Source organism: Myotis daubentonii, chromosome 2 (genome assembly GCF_963259705.1).
Source record: "Myotis daubentonii chromosome 2, mMyoDau2.1, whole genome shotgun sequence".
Classification (NCBI taxonomy): domain Eukaryota; kingdom Metazoa; phylum Chordata; class Mammalia; order Chiroptera; family Vespertilionidae; genus Myotis; species Myotis daubentonii.
In genome coordinates, this window is record NC_081841.1 from 168,662,893 (window position 1) to 168,678,948 (window position 16,056).

At 39.5% G+C, this 16,056-nt stretch overlaps 1 pseudogene; it reads right to left on the reverse strand.

Moving 5' to 3' along the window:
* Positions 1 to 202: 202 nt before the first annotated feature.
* On the reverse strand, positions 203 to 752 carry LOC132226385 (large ribosomal subunit protein uL24-like; annotated as a pseudogene).
* Positions 753 to 16,056: the final 15,304 nt, after the last annotated feature.

Below are 16,056 nucleotides of genomic sequence, written 5' to 3' on the forward strand. Positions count from 1 at the left end.
GCTTCCTGAGAAGATGAGGCATTTAATATTATTCCATCTTCCTCACAGAGAGCTAAGCATGGTAAACACAGCAAATACTTAATACTTATGGGTTTCTATACAAACACTTTCCAACCAGGAATGTTTTATTTTTATAATTAAGAAACATTTCCAGTTTTTATTCATAAAATTAATCCAAATAGCAACAATAGATATACAGAGCCACATATCAATAACAAACCAGGAATGAAACAAAATATTCCAGAGGCATTCTTGAACAATTTTAAAGGAATACACACCAGGCTAAAAACATACAACTAAACCATGTTTACACAACAGGGTACATTTATTCCTGCATTTTCTCAATAAGTTCTTCTTTATATTTGCCTTTCTCTTTTCCAACTTGTTGAGATTTGGCTTTGCATTGAAGAATTTTTTTTCCAGATCTTTTTCCAGTTTTAGCCTGGTGATAACCACCTCGCTGGGGTGAATCCCCACGTGGACAGTTGTGCTGTTAGCCATCTTGCACTGCACCCGCTCCATGTAGATGACATATTTTTTCTGTGCACCTGTACTACCTTTCCGACTTGCTGACCTTTGTGGTGTCCTCGAACCACCTGGACTTCATTGTCCTTATGGATGGGCATGGTGCAGACATTGTACTTCTGCTGCAGCTCCTTGGAGAGCGGGGGAGACATGATCTTGCGGCGCACATGAGAGAGGGCATTGAAGTGGCGTTTGCGCTCTGAGGTCACCGAGGGATTGAACTTCATAGTGACTGTCTGGCACTGGAAGTGCTCCCCAACCAGGAAAGTAGAGTGCTCAGATTTCAGACATCAGGTGCTATTAGCAGGATTTCTATCCCAATTAAACTCTAAATCTGATCTCTCAACAGTCTGGACAAACTGCCCTTCACTATCTCCAAAATTTTTTATTCATCACTACCCCATTCTCCTCTGCTTCAAACCAAGGTAACAAATGAAACCTTTAATTCTGATCTTCCTCGCTGCAAGGGAACAGCAAACCTCAAATGAAATAATTTCCCACCAGAAGTCACATCCAGATACTGCAAGGGCTGACTATGTACATGCACAGTAACAGGCTCACGTTCTAGCGGTAGGTGCCCAGGCATCCTCCACAATCCCTCAATCCTCTGGTCGCATACTTCGGTTTTTCCAGTGCCTCCTTAAGTGGTGTTTCCTTCAGTCACGTTGCAACATCCAGGGCCTCTAGTTGGAGAGGATTTTTCTGTTCTTTGAAGTTGATAGGTGTTTCCTATTTGGAATCAGTGAAGTTTCAGGACTACTGCCACTGCCATGAACATGTCGGTCTTATGGGCACTCATGAAACAACCACCCATTCAGTCCACTGCTAGTTCAGTCCCAGTTCACAATGAGAAAGGTACTGTGCTGAGCCCTTTTCCAATCGGATATTCCTCTTCCTTCCCCAGCACACTCCAAACCTACTCTGGGCTGACCACCCCAATCCCACTGACACTTAAGACCTTCCTCCCTATTTATTTGACTTTTCCCTATCAAAATCGCACCCTATTGCATTGCCTACGGGTGCCCCTAACCTCTCCCTGGGGGCCGGCCAGCCTGGGCAAGGGGCCATGGTGTTCTGGTCTCTGGTTGTTCCAATCGTTACGGCATTATAGTAACTGGATTTTTATATAGAGAGATAGTAAAAGTCATAAAAGTCATAAATGAAAATGGTCAAGACTTTATCAAGGTGCATGCAAGAGAATATCAAGGAGTAAATATACTAGCTAACTAGCTAACGTCTATGGAGAGGCTTTCACGTGCCAAACCTGTTGCCAAACACAGTAATTAGGTTATTTTTAGTTTCTTTAAAGATGAACACAACAGCAACAAAATGAGTATCAGTTAAATGCTGCTCCTATTTTACAGATTGGTTCATGGAAGATGAAACAGCAAGTTAGAGGTACCATTGTTCTTTAAATCCAGATTTTTCTAATCCAGAATCTGGGCTGTAAATCACTGCTTATTGTGTCACTGAAGAAATGCACAAAACCACAGATTAGTTTGTGTGTTGTACTTTGTGCAGCAAATGACAGAATCTACCTCTTTGTGATGAATGTGAATGCATACTCAATAGGCTTGTACCCTCAAGTACTACCACAATTAGGCTATAGTGCCTTCCAGAAGCCAACCATAATACATTCTCAGAGCTCATCTGCCAGACTGTGGTTCCAGAAACATTGGCAGATAAGTCTAAGCTCCACAAAGCTCTATTTCTGGTTCTCATCTTAAATGGAAGACAGGGGGTTTGCACCATGGAGGGTGTTGAAAACTCTGTAATGATTTATTGCATGTACCCCCTCTGGTGAATGCATCTCCTTTTTGTTTTTTTATTTGTTTGTTGCTTTTGAATTTGTACTTTATTATTTTATTTTTTTTATCTTTATTGTTGAAAGTATTACAGGTATCCCTTTTTTCCCCCATTTATCCCCTCCACCCCAGCCCTGCCCCTCCCAGGCCTTCATCACACTACTGTCTGTGTCCATGGGCTACAGTATGCATATAAATTATTTGGTTAATCTTCTCCTCACCCACCCACACCCACCCCATCTTCCCTCTGAAATTCATCAGTCTGTTCCATGCTTCTTTGTCTCTGGATCTATTTTTAAATATATTTTATTGTTAATAGTATTATATAGATGTCTCCCACTCCCCCCACTCTATCCCCCTCCTTCCAGCCTCTACCTCCCCCCCCCCAGGTCTTCACTACCCTATTGCTCATGCCCATGGGCTATGCATATCCTATATAATAAAAGGCTAATATGCAAATTGACTGAATGGTGGAATGACCAGTTGCTATGATGTGCACTGACCACCAGGGGGCAGACCCTCAATGCAGGAGCTGCCCCCTGGTGGTCAGTGCACCAGAAGCTGTGCTCACAGAATCCCCTGAGGGCTCCAAGACTGCAAGAGGGTGCAGGCTGGGCTGAGGGACCCTCCCTCCCAAGTGCACGAATTTTGTGCACCAGGCCTCTAGTAAGTCTATAAGTTCTTGGGTTTATCTCTTCTCATATCTGTATCTATTTTGTTTATCATTTTATTTTGTTCATTAGATTTCACATATAAGTGATGCATCTCTATTTGAAGTTCACTGTTATTAAACTCAATGGCCATGGTGTTTCTGAAACTATGAAGCTAATCATTATCAACGAATGTAAGTAAGGCTCTCCTGAGGATTCTCCCTCACTTTATAGGAAAGTATTTAGTTCTTTCAACCAACTCGCCTATTTATTGCTTTAAAAATACTGTAGAAGGACTTCTTGATCTGCTTTTCCAGGCTTTGTATCAGCTACTGGGGATGTGAAAATGAACAAAATTGTGCTGTTCCCATGATCTGTTGTATATTGGAAAGGAGAGAAGACTGGTAGGGACTGAGATTGAAAAAATAATGAATACCTATGGTAAAGATTTAGATTTCATTAGAGCTATGAAGGAAAGCCATTAGAAGCTTTTGAGCAGAGAAGTGATCAAATTTAGCATATGTTCAAAGGGATCATTCTGACCACTTGTATGTGTGGCAAATAGTCACATACCCCTGTTCATATTTTATAGCCATAGATAACAGCTCAGTTGCTCCCAAGAACCCTTCTGTACTGCTATTATACTACTGCTTATTATGTGAACAAAGCTTCAAGATTATTACCCTTACATTGCAGTCTTTAAGAACCCTGAAATACAGCACTGTTAAAAGGAACTGATATCTGGGGACTTTGTTATCAAGAAAGACAGGCATAGCTTAGTCCGGAGCCTATTTGCAATTCTAAAAAGGGAGGTTATCTATTTTATGATACTGCAGAATATTTCCAGTGGTAATTTTGGAGAGAAGTGTCATTAAAGGAGGCATGATAAATCTGAATCCAAAGAAGTGGAATTTTTTTAGGTTCCTTTTGGGGGGAGGAATAATTTAACGGGCTTTCCACTGCCTGCATTATATGCTACCGTATTTCCTCTTCAGAGTTCAATGACTGTTACACTATAAGTGTCTAATAAGTACATTTTAAAAACCATTGTTGAGCCCTGGCCAGGAGGCTCAGTTAGTTGGAGTGGCATCCCATATCCCCAAAAGTTGCAGGTTTAATCCGAGGTCGTGTTGCATACAGGAGACAACTGATCAGTGTTTCTCTCACATTGATGTTTCTCTCTCTCCGTCTCTCTCTCTCTCTCTTTCACTCTCCCCCACTTCCTCTCTAGTTAAAAATTAATAAAAACATATTTTTGGGTGAGGATTAAAAAACAACTAATTTCAACACATATTCCACAATTATGTACTAAATGCTTATGCTAAGTCTTAAGGATGATATGTATTTAGAGAAGTCATGCTTTCTGTCTTCAAGGAGTTTACAGTCAAATGTGGTTGAAAAGATTAAACACGGGACTAGTAACATGATTTAAATAAGAATTGGCATTTACTGGATGTTTGCTGTGTGCCAGGCACTCTGATGTGTGCTGTTTGTATATTTTATTTGATAATCCTTACAATGGACAAAGGAGGATAGTAATGTCATTATATCTCCATTATGCAAAAAGAAAACAGGGAAATGAATCTTAGAGAGTTTACATAATTTGATTAAGATCCCAAGACTGAGGAATAAATCCAGACAGTCTGACTTACCTTATTAACCATTAAGTAATAATTATCTCTAAGGAGTCTGTGGTGTCAGGCTCTAACTGTGATTAGCCTTTAGAAAAGAGAAATTTGTGGAAGAGGTGGGCCTATGCAGCAATATGTAAAGACAAAAAATCTACCCAGAGGTACACTAGCACTGCTAAAGTTGAAACAATAAAAAAAAATGTGAAGCATGTGGAAGATAATATAAAATGGCAATTAACAGATTTAAACTCAGTTGTTTTGGTATATTTGGTACGTGTTCTTTCACGGCTATAATTAAGCTTTTAGTCTCTAATTCTGATTTTTAGAATCAGAGCTGTGGTTTATCTGTCTTTTATAATTTAACTATTTTACCTGACATAGTGTTATGATTCATCTCTTTTTAAGATGTCAATTTTTGCAAAAAGACATTGAATACCAAGAAATTGGAGAATTTTCAAATTTGCATAACCCACCAGAGATGTGTGCTTGTGGGGAGGGGTGGTGGAGAAGGGAGGAAGGTGAGGAGAAGAAAGGATAAGGGAGGAAAGAGAAATATAGAGAGAGATAAAACAGCAGGAGTTGGAGACTGAGAAGGTGAGGAGAACTAAATTCCCACATTTTTCCTGGCTGGTGTGGCTTAGTGGTTGAGCATCAACCCATGAACCACAAGATCAGCAGATCAATTCCTAATCAGGGCACTGAGCTGTGGGTTGTGGGCACCTGGGTTCAACCCCAGGAGGGGGTGTGTGCAGGAGGCAGCCAATCAATGTTTCTCTTATCGATGTTTCTATCTCTCTATCCCTCTCCCTTCATCTCTCTCTAAAATAAATAATTTATTTTATTTATTTATTTTTAAAATATGTTTTATCACATTTCTATGCCATTATCAAAGGAAAAGATATTTACCACCAGCATACATTATTTAGATTTGTATTACCTGTTTAAAGTAGAGATGGCTCTGTCTCGATCTGTTTTTACAGCATAGTATATTGCCACATTGGTGTGAATATATATGTATGCTTGTATGTATGTATGTATATACAATTATTTCTACTCCTGTGCCCCAAACTTCTCATTATATGCCACCAGGGAGGGCTTGTGTCCTTGCTGCCTATTTCTCTCTTCCACTCTCTCTCTCTAGTCTTCTCACTCTCTTCCAATCTCCTACTGAGCAAGAAGAATAAACCCAATATATTGCATGCTGTGAAGATTTTAAATGACAAGATAAATGTCAAGGAAATATACCAATCCTGGCAGGGTACTTTCAGATCTTAGGGTTTAAATGCTTTTTAGCCTGTAGATGCAAGTGACTACTTATCTCTGATTGACATGTGTTCTTTAGTCTTGTTGTTTTCTAACAGTTTTTTTAGCAAGCACTTTATATTTGGTTCTAAAAATATATATGATCTTAATGCATGTCCTCTTCTTTAACAGAAATTCCTTTTTCATCTTGAAGCTAGACTTACAGAAAAGGAATCATTGATAAGAGCAGGCCTACTGATAGCCATTTGTAACTGACATAAGTTCTTATTACTGCTGACATTCACACTAACCTTAATTTGTTATTTTTCTAAAAATTACTATGTCAGTTACAAATTATATTTTTGTACAAAGATTAAATACAACATGGGTCATTCTTTCATATAACAGCACCCCAGAGGTGAGTAATTGACAGTGGACTTTGCAGCTCCGTGCAATCAACTAACTTCTAGGTTGCTTCTGTCTTTCGCCTCTGTCATCCATAATGAAGTATTTTCACCTGAAAGCTGAAAGATGGCTTCTACAGATCCATCTATAATATAGAGTTTCCAGAAAGGAGAAAAGAGAAAAGGAAGAAAATTAAAAAAAAGGCCCATTTCAGAGTACCTGTCCCATATTTTAGTTATGAACTTTCTCAACAGAACCACTGAAAATCTTACATCTATCTCAATTTCCAGAATTAAATATATAGCATACTGATCTGCAAGAGAAACTTGGAAATGTAATATTTTAATGGACATTTAACTCTGAATAAAATTAGGAATGTTTCATTATGAAGGAAAAAGAGAATTAAAATATTGTTGGCAGCTACTAGTCCCTGACATAACCGTTTATCCTTAATTTGGGGTCTGATTGTCTAAGTTGAAAATGACTTTAGACGTAAGTTCAACTAATTCCCTAATATTAAGAAATGAGGCCATTTACTTGTTAACATTTAATAAGCACTAACTTATGTGACAATGCACTAAGGACTTTATATGCAATATCTAACTTTATGCCCTTACTATGTCTGGGAAAATGGCGTAACTACTTACTAGTACTAGTTGTCACCGAGGCTTGACTTTAAGTGTCTTAACAAGTCCCCACACTGGGTCCTGGGGATAGTAAATATAGAGTAGTCACCAGACTTTAAGCCCCATGTAAGGATTGTGCATTCCTAATATACATCATATCAAATATAGTGTTTGATGCATGAGAGGTGCTGAATCATTTTTTATTAATGAATAGAAGGTCACGTTGCAGGCATGGTTTGAAGCAGTTAGATCTGACTTCAGAGGCTGGACTTTGAGTCATACCGCACTACCTTATTTTTATTTTTTATCACATGTTTTGCCTTTTAATTTACCCACGAGAGGCCCAGTGCACAAAAATTTGTGCACTTGGGGGAGGGGTCCCCTCAGCCTGGCCTGTGCCCTTTTGCAATCTGGGACCCCTCGGGGGATGACCACCTGCTGGCTTAGGCCTGCTCCCCGGGGGATTGGGCCTAAGCTGGCAATCAGACATCCCTCTGGCAGCCCAGCAGCCCTCGGGGGATGTCCACTTGCCAGCAGGGTGCAGACCTAAGCTGCAGTCAGACATATTAGCGCTGCTGAGGAGGCAGGAGAGGCTCCCACCACCACCGCTGTACTGGCAGCCATCAGCCTGGCTTGTGGCTGAGCAGAGCTCCCCCATGTGGGAGCGCACTGACCACCAGAGGGCAGGTCCTGCATTGAGTGTCTGCCCCCTGGTGGTCAGTGTGTGTCATAGTGACCAGTCATTCCCAGTCTTTCTGCTGTTAGGGTCAGTTTGCATATTACCCTTTTACTATATAGGATAGAGGCCTGGTGCACGAGTGGGGGGGCGGCTGGTTTGCCCTGAAGGGTGTCCCAGATCAGGGTGGGGGTCCCACTTGGGTGCCTGTCCAGCCTGGGTGAGGGGCTGATGGCTGTTTGCAGCTGGTCACATGCCCTTCTGGGTGGGTGTCCCCACTGGGGTGCCTGGCCAGTCTGGGTGAGGGACTGAGGGCCGTTTTCAGGCTGACCTGCAACTGAAGCTCCCAGCCTCTCCTTTTTTTCTTTTTCTTTTTTTATTCTTGGATTTATTTACCTTCTATAATTGAAACATTTTTGCTGTCACTGGTGTTCTCAGCTCTGAGGCCGCGGCTGGCTGAAAGCAGGTATCTGGGGTTTGTTTAGCTTCTATAATTGAAACTTTGTTGCTTTCGGAGCTCAGAGCAGGCAGCGGCAGGCAGGGAACCTTGGCTTCCTCCATCACTGGAGCAAGCAAACCTCCGCTCGCTTCAGCTGCATGGCTGCTGGCTGCCATCTTTGTTAGCAGTTAATTTGCATATCTCGCTGATCAGCCAATGGGAAGCATAGCAGAGGTACGGTTAATTACCCTTTTTGTCTTTTATTAGATAGGATTACTTTGCCTTTTTCCATAGTATTTTTTTTTTTCCAAATAGTTTGTTTGAAGACCCCATGGAATTACAATATTTTACATTGAAACTGACAGAAAACCAATTCAAATAAGCTTAGGAATGCATTATAAGAATACTGGGGTTTGTCAAGGAATCCAAAGATATAAAGATGATGGGACCACAGGAACAACTGGAAACTACCCCACAGAGTCAGCACTTTCTGATTCATATGTCTGTTCCTGTCTTTGCGTTTAGGGAGTCCTCTTACTGTGCATTCTGCCATTTTATGCTTTTCCAAATCAGGAAACATCACACTTTCAGGACCCAAAATAGAAATGTTGCATCTTTAGCAATTAGAAACAGTGTTGTGATTACACTTCTATAATTCCTGGAGAAGAACTCTGAGTGGCTGAGATTGGGTCAAGTGCCTGCCTTTGGTGAATATATAGAGAAGAGGGGAACTGTGATGATCAGCTTTATGTGTTTATTTGCCTAGACCCGTGGTCGGCAAACCGCGGCTCACGAGCTGTGGTTTGCCGAGCCGCAGTTTGCCGACCACTGGCCTAGACTATAATTCCTAGTTATTCAATTATACACTAATTTAAGTGTTGCTGTGAAGATATTTTGTAGTGTGATTAAAGTTCATAATCAGGTGACATTAAGGGAGAGATTATCCAAGATACATTGAGTAGGCATGAGGTAGTTTGACTGATAAGCCACTTATGATTCTCCTTAAGACCTATACTCAATGCTTCCTGACCTATGACTATACTCAGGTCCTAACAAGCCTCAAAGAATGAGGTCCAAATTATAACCCATAAGGCTGTGTACTACACACTAAATGAATTCTATAATTTTCCTAATTTATGCTGACGTAAATCTGGAATATATGTGTGGGAATGGCTTTTAAGGTTAGGAGATTATGGTAGAAAAATAAAATTGAATCAAGTTGATTTTTTTGGGGGGGAGAGGGGATTCACTAAGCAAAGTTTCTGCATTCAGTGTTTTAGCTAAAGAGATTAGAAATGGCTAAAAAAATTTGCTAATTTTAGGGATGAAACTCTAAGGCAGTGGTTCTCAACCTGTGGGTCTCGACCCCTTTGGTGGTCGAACTACCCTTTCACAGGGGTTGCCTAAGACCATCCTGCATATCAGATATTTACATTATGATTCATAACAGTAGCAACATTACAGTTATGAAGTAGCAAAGAAAATAATTTTATGGTTGGGCTACAACATGAGGAACTGTATTTAAAGAGCCAGAAGGTTGAGAACCACTGCTCTAAGGTATCATACCCTAGAACTGCCTTGTCATACTATAGATATAGAGGGAAAGTAGCTAAAGGCTTAAGGAGATTATAACGTTAGAATAAATTTATCATGTTAGAATGTTATTAAAAAAATAACTGCTTACCCACCCCAGATTATCTAGAGGACACACTGTTCATTTAAAAAAACTGAGAAATATATTTGTGAGGAGAGCCTCAGTTTTTGTTTTTTTTTTTTGGTTTTGTTTTGTTTTTTAATCTCTGTGGTTTTTTCTGTAGATTATAAATCACAGTAGGAACTGGCACCATTTAACTGGAATCCTAATGCACTGAGGTTAATGTGATCTCAGAATAGCACAGCCAATCTGGTGGCATTTAATCAGCAGAAACAAGGTGGAGATTTTGAAATTAATAGACAATGAAGTCAAAGCAGAAGAATCTAACTCAGAGAGGTATGGTGATGGTTAGTTGAATATGGTGCCCTTAAAAAAAATAAAAGGAAAGGCTACTCAATTTTTACTTGATCCATATAACAGAAGAGTTCTAGGTCAAGTACATAGAAGTATAACTTGAGTCATTGAAACACAGTCATAGTCCCTCAATCAATTTCCAGACTTTAGGCAGTTTACAGACCTAGAACTCCTCCAGTAGAAGTGCCCTACGATATTGCCAAAGAAGTGTACTGTTAGTCTTCCTCCTAGCCTTTTCAAATGACTTATGGTACTTACCAGGATGAAAGGGAAATAATACTTTTGGGAGATTACCAGTCATTATCTTTGAATTAAAATTAATTTGTAGAGACACAAAACATCATTTTTTCTACCATTCAGAGTAGAGACTTATGGGGGTCAGATAATTAATGAAGTTTGAGCTCAGATCTACCAGTTGTTTATTAAACATATTCTGTGATTACTTATCCAGTTCTAGAAGCATAATTGCAATAGGTATGCTTAGCAACAGGCCTAATTTCTAGTTCCCCAAACTATGGAGTAAGGAATATTATCATGGGAAAGACCAAGTAGAAGCCACTAGAACTGCCTTTACCTAGGAAAAGAGTTAACTGAAAACAACACCACATTCCTGGAGGGACTGCAGGGATTGACATCATTAATAACTTGAAAGATGCAATGTTGTGATTCCAACCATCCTCATTCAACTTGCCTATTTGACCTGTGCTGGAAAAAGATATGGGAAAATAGCAGAAAATTATCATAAGCTTAACCAGGTGGTGACACTAATTGTAGTTGTAATTCCACAAGTGGTTTCATTGCTCGACCAAATCAGCATATCTCTAAAATTAACATACAGTTATTAATCTGGCAAATGTTCCTTTCTGAATACCTATTAGTAAGGACCACCAGAAGCACCCCTCCACTGTTCTACTTGCGTGACATACAGCTCTCCAGCCCTGAATCATAATTTACTCCACAGTAACTTTGATTGCCTTTCTCTTCCATAAGATATCATGCTAGTCCATTATATGAATATTATGCTGATTGGATCTGGTGAATAGGGAGAGGTAACTATGCTTGATACAGTAATGAGACATCTATGTGTCAGACAGTGGGAAAGGCAATAAATCCAACAAAAATTCAGAGCCCTGTCATTTTAGTTATATTTCTAAGGGTTCCATTGATATGAGGTATATTAAACTATCTCTTCCAAGGTAAATGATAACAAGCTGCATCTGGTCTCTCCTCCAATTAGAGAAGTGCAACACGTTATGGATCTCCAAGGACTATGGAGACAACATATTCCTAAATTGTTGATGCTACTATAAGTCATTTACCAAGTGACCAAAAAAGGTGTTTGTTTTGACTGAGGCCCAGCATGAGAGAAGGCTCTGCAACAATCTATACTGCCATGCAAGCTGCTCTATTACATGGACCATCTGATCCAACAAATCTAATGGTGTTGGAAGTTGGAGGTCTCGGCAGAGTTCTCTAGGTAATCACACATAGCATGAGCCTTAGGTTTTTGGAACAAAGCCCTGGCATTCTCTAGTGATAACTACTCTCAATTTGAGAAATGGATTTTGATTTACTATTGGGCCTTAGTAGACACACTGGATGCTTATCTATGGCTCACCTAGTTACTAAGCGTCCTAAGATGTCCCATGTAAATTCTCACAAAATGGTGACTTCAGCAGAAATATTTATTAATCAAATGCATAGGATTACCCATTCTGTGAATGCCTTTTTCTGCAGCCACCCTTCTCAGTGATCAATGGGTTCATGAACAAAGTGGTTATGGTGGTAGGTACATATGGCTATAGGAATCATAAATTATGTAGTGTTTGACCCCTCAGGCAATACATTTGGATATGCCAAGCAGTAGTACCCCACCATCAGTAGAAGTGGTATATATGTGATCAAGCTTGATTCTTGAACAGTAAACTGAAGAAGAGAAATGATTCTATCATGGATGATTCTGCATATTATCTAGGCACCCAATAGTGGACAGATGTAGTACTACAGGCCCTTTCTAGGACATCCCTGAAGGACAGTGGTGGGGGGCAATCCTTCCTGCTGGTGGAACTTTAATAAGTATACTTGAATACTGTCTAGAGGGAAAAATGACCAGAAGCACTAGTCTATAGCAATTGATTATAGGATTTGGTTAAGGATTTGGTTGGATGGTCATGACTGGGAAATCTGGGGACAAGGTCTGGGAAAGGGGCATGTGGGTAGACTTTTATGAATGGGTAAAGAATGTGAAGATACTTGCATCCCATGTGAATATTCATGAAATGGTGACCTCATAAGAAGATTTTAAAAATCAAGTTAATAGGAGTATCCATTTTTTCAATACAAGTCAACCTCTTTCTTTAGTCAGTCTGTCAACGCCAATGAACTCATGAATAGGCTGACCATGGTGACAGGAATGGAAGTTATACATAGGCTTGGCAACAAAATTGTCTACTTATCAAGGCCATTTTCTCTACAAATACTGTTTATTAGACTCTCTGCCAAAATCAGAGAATAAAACTAGATCTTCCAGAATAAAAATGGATCCCCAAGTTGATCAGCTAGCTATGTGGAGGTAGACCGATTACATTGAACAGCTTCCATCAAGCTTTAAGCAGCACTTTATTGCTACTAGAATAGACATACCAAATATGAATTTACCTTTCCTGCACTCAATATTTCTGCCAAAAATACCACCCATGGACTAAAATATTGCCTTAATGACCATCATGATAGTCCATGCAGTATTGTGTCTGATCAAGGAATTCATTTGATAGCAAATAGAGTATAGTAATGGGCCCATGTTCTAGAAATTCACTGGTCTTACTATGTTTGCATCATCCTGGAATGAGTAGTGACATGGTCTTCTGAAAACTCAGTTTTAGTGCCAAGATGACTATACCTTAAGATACCTAGGCAGTGTCACCAAGAAAACTGTATATGATCTACATTAACATCCATTGTGTGGTACAGTTTCTTCCATAGCTAGCATTCATTGATCCGGGAATCCAGGACTAGAAAATGCAGTGGTCCTATTCACTGTTACACCAACTAATCTACTAGCAAAACTTTTACGTCCCATCCCTATGACCTGGCCACTTTGAACTTTGCATGTCTCTGAATTAACACTAAGTGTCAATACGGTCTTGGTTGATTGATCTTAATCACCAAAAGGAAATTGGGTTGTTAGTACACAATGGGAATGAGGAAGAGTATGTCTGGAATATGGTAAGTTCTCATGTAACATCACCGGTAGGCTCTGCGACTTCAAGGAAAATCAGATATAACAAAACCAATTTTAATATAGGCTAATTGATATAAACAAGAGTTAAGTACCTAAGGCATCGCATCAGTGTCATAACAAAATAAAGTTGAAACAAAAGCATGTTATTTGAGAACTTGCTGTACAGCCTATTTCCAAGCGTGTCTCTTAGTTTTATCTTGTCCTGTGATTAAAGTCAGCAGAAAATTGCAACCATGAAATTCAGACAACACTGCTAATGGTCCAGACACTTGAGGAATAAAATTTTGGGTACTCTATCAGGCAAAGGACTATGAGCAGCTGAGATTCTTTTCGAAAACAAAGGGCAAATGGAATTGGTAATGGAATAAAGTAGTTATAAACACAAGCTATTGGGAGTGTGCCAAGGTGACAAGGGGCAGGCAGTGACTGTTCTCTGTATTAACTTGCTGGGCTATTGCCCTCAGTTGTTCAGTCATTGATCTAGGTGTCGTAGTAAAGGCATTTTGTAGGTATAAGTAAATTCCACAGTTAATTGACTTTATGTAAGTGGGATTATCTTAATTAATTTGGGTGGACCTGGTGCAGTTCCTTGAAAGACCTTAAGAGCAGAACCAGGGTTTTCTTAAGAAGTAATTCCAGCTGTGGACAGTAGCTTCAGTTTGTGCCTGAGAGATTAAACCTGCCCTTTCAATGGCATGCCCTATGGATTTGAGGACTTTCCTTGCCAGTCCCCATAAGCCCCTTTAGATATATTTATAAAATATGTATGTTTATGTATTTATGAAGATAAGTATTTACAAATCCTTAAGATATAAGGTAATTATTTATAAACCCCTTAAGATATATTTCCTCCAGGCCTGTTTCTCTAGTAGTATTCTGGCCGAAACAAGGACAGAGCTATATTTTTACATGTTAGTTACTGCAGTGGGAACCAAGGCATGGGAAGGAACAGAGAACAATTTGAGATGTTGAGTGAGTGGGGTAGAGTGGGTGGGTGATGGGTTAGAGTGGGAGAAGGTGAAAAAGATGAACCTTGTGAATTATCTATTGGTCTTTATTATGATCTCTGTGCTGAGCCTGCAGTCAACATCTATGATGCATTATATTGTGTAGAAAATTCTGCCTAAGAGGTCTGATCCTTTTACTGTATTTGCATGTATTTGTCCATTTTTTTTTTCTACATGATTTCCAAATTGTCCATATTATTGTTTCATTTGGCAGGGTAAGGATAATGCTCAAAATTAAAAATTTGTTTTTTGGTTTACCTGGTATTCATTCATTCTTATAATCTCAAAGTTTTGAGTTATTCCCAACTGATCAGTTAAAATGAAATCACAGTCTCTATAAACATATAGGGACATATTCTAGAGAATTATGTTATTAAAAGTAAGTTGGGAATATATGTCCTTTCAAATCTACATTGTCTGTGTTTTTTATTTTGGGCATGCAACACGTATTGTAACCATTCACTCATAATTTTCTAAGCTTTTTATTCTTTATGTATTTCTTTTTTCTTTACTTATGCTGGAACAAAATTGCTGCTGAATTATCCATTAACTTTTCTCAGCAATTGCACTTCCTTAAAAAAAAAGTCCTTGCTAGCTCAAGGCAAAATGAGCAGAGATTGGCAATGTTTTGGGAAGCTCCATTACATAACAAACAGAGAAAGAAAATTAGGCTTAAAGAAAATTAAAGCACTATCAAAACAAGGTCTTTGGCAGGAATGTTTCTGCTGAAGTTAATGTGTTCTTCTGAAAAACAAAATGAGTTTGCTATACTGATGAAGCTTTTTCTTATAATTAAACATCAAGAAAACAATTATAATATATTATATTTGTTTTAAGTATATCTTTAGGAAAATGACTGGAAAAAAATGCATGAGGCAAAATAAAACTTAGCATGAAGGAAGGGGTGAAGTCAGGATGAAAAAGAAAACCTTAAATTACACATATAAGTAGAAAGTTCTAGGAAAAAATGTTCTTGAAATATTAATGATACCATTGTAATAACCTGGTTATTATTTAACAGGAAAAGAAAGAGAAGACCAAAAGATATAGACATGTCATTTATACAGCTTTGCCAAAAACGCTGCGTTTAACATTCTAGAAGTCTATCCTCCTATTACCTCCTGCCACCCCCAGCTGATTGATGGGGGGAGAGACTAGACAAAGGCAGTTCAGATGAATGCCCAGTAAGGTCTGAGTGACATGGGAGACTAATTGTCTCTCAATCACACCTGGAAACAGGTACTTGGCCAGGATGTGTGTGGCTATTGCAAGCACACAAAATCTAAATCTATAAACTTCCAAACAAAGGAAGTTCTTCCCTTCTCTTTCTCACATGCGCTGGGCCCTCTTGGGACTCCTGTTACAGGGTACGCTCCCCTGCGCCCCCGTGGTGCACTGCCATGTTGGACTCCACATATGGACTGATGAACTTTAATTTGGCCTGAATGCTGAACCACATCTGGCTACAACATGGAACAGAGGCTCTGGACCAGCCGTGGGCAAAGTACGGCCCGCGGGCCGGATCCAGCCCGTTTGAAATGAATAAAACTAAAAAAAAAAAAAAAAAAGACCGTACCCTTTTATGTAATGATGTTTACTTTGAATTTATATTAGTTCACACAAACACTCCATCCATGCTTTTGTTCCGGCCCTCCGGTCCAGTTTAAGAACCCATTGTGGCCCTCGAGTCAAAAAGTTTGCCCACCCCTGCCTGGACGCTGGCCCTCTCTCTGGTTCTGCTGGACTCCCAGCTGCCTGTCTTTCAGGACTGGCTTGGGTGAAATGGGGCATTGCAACCCTA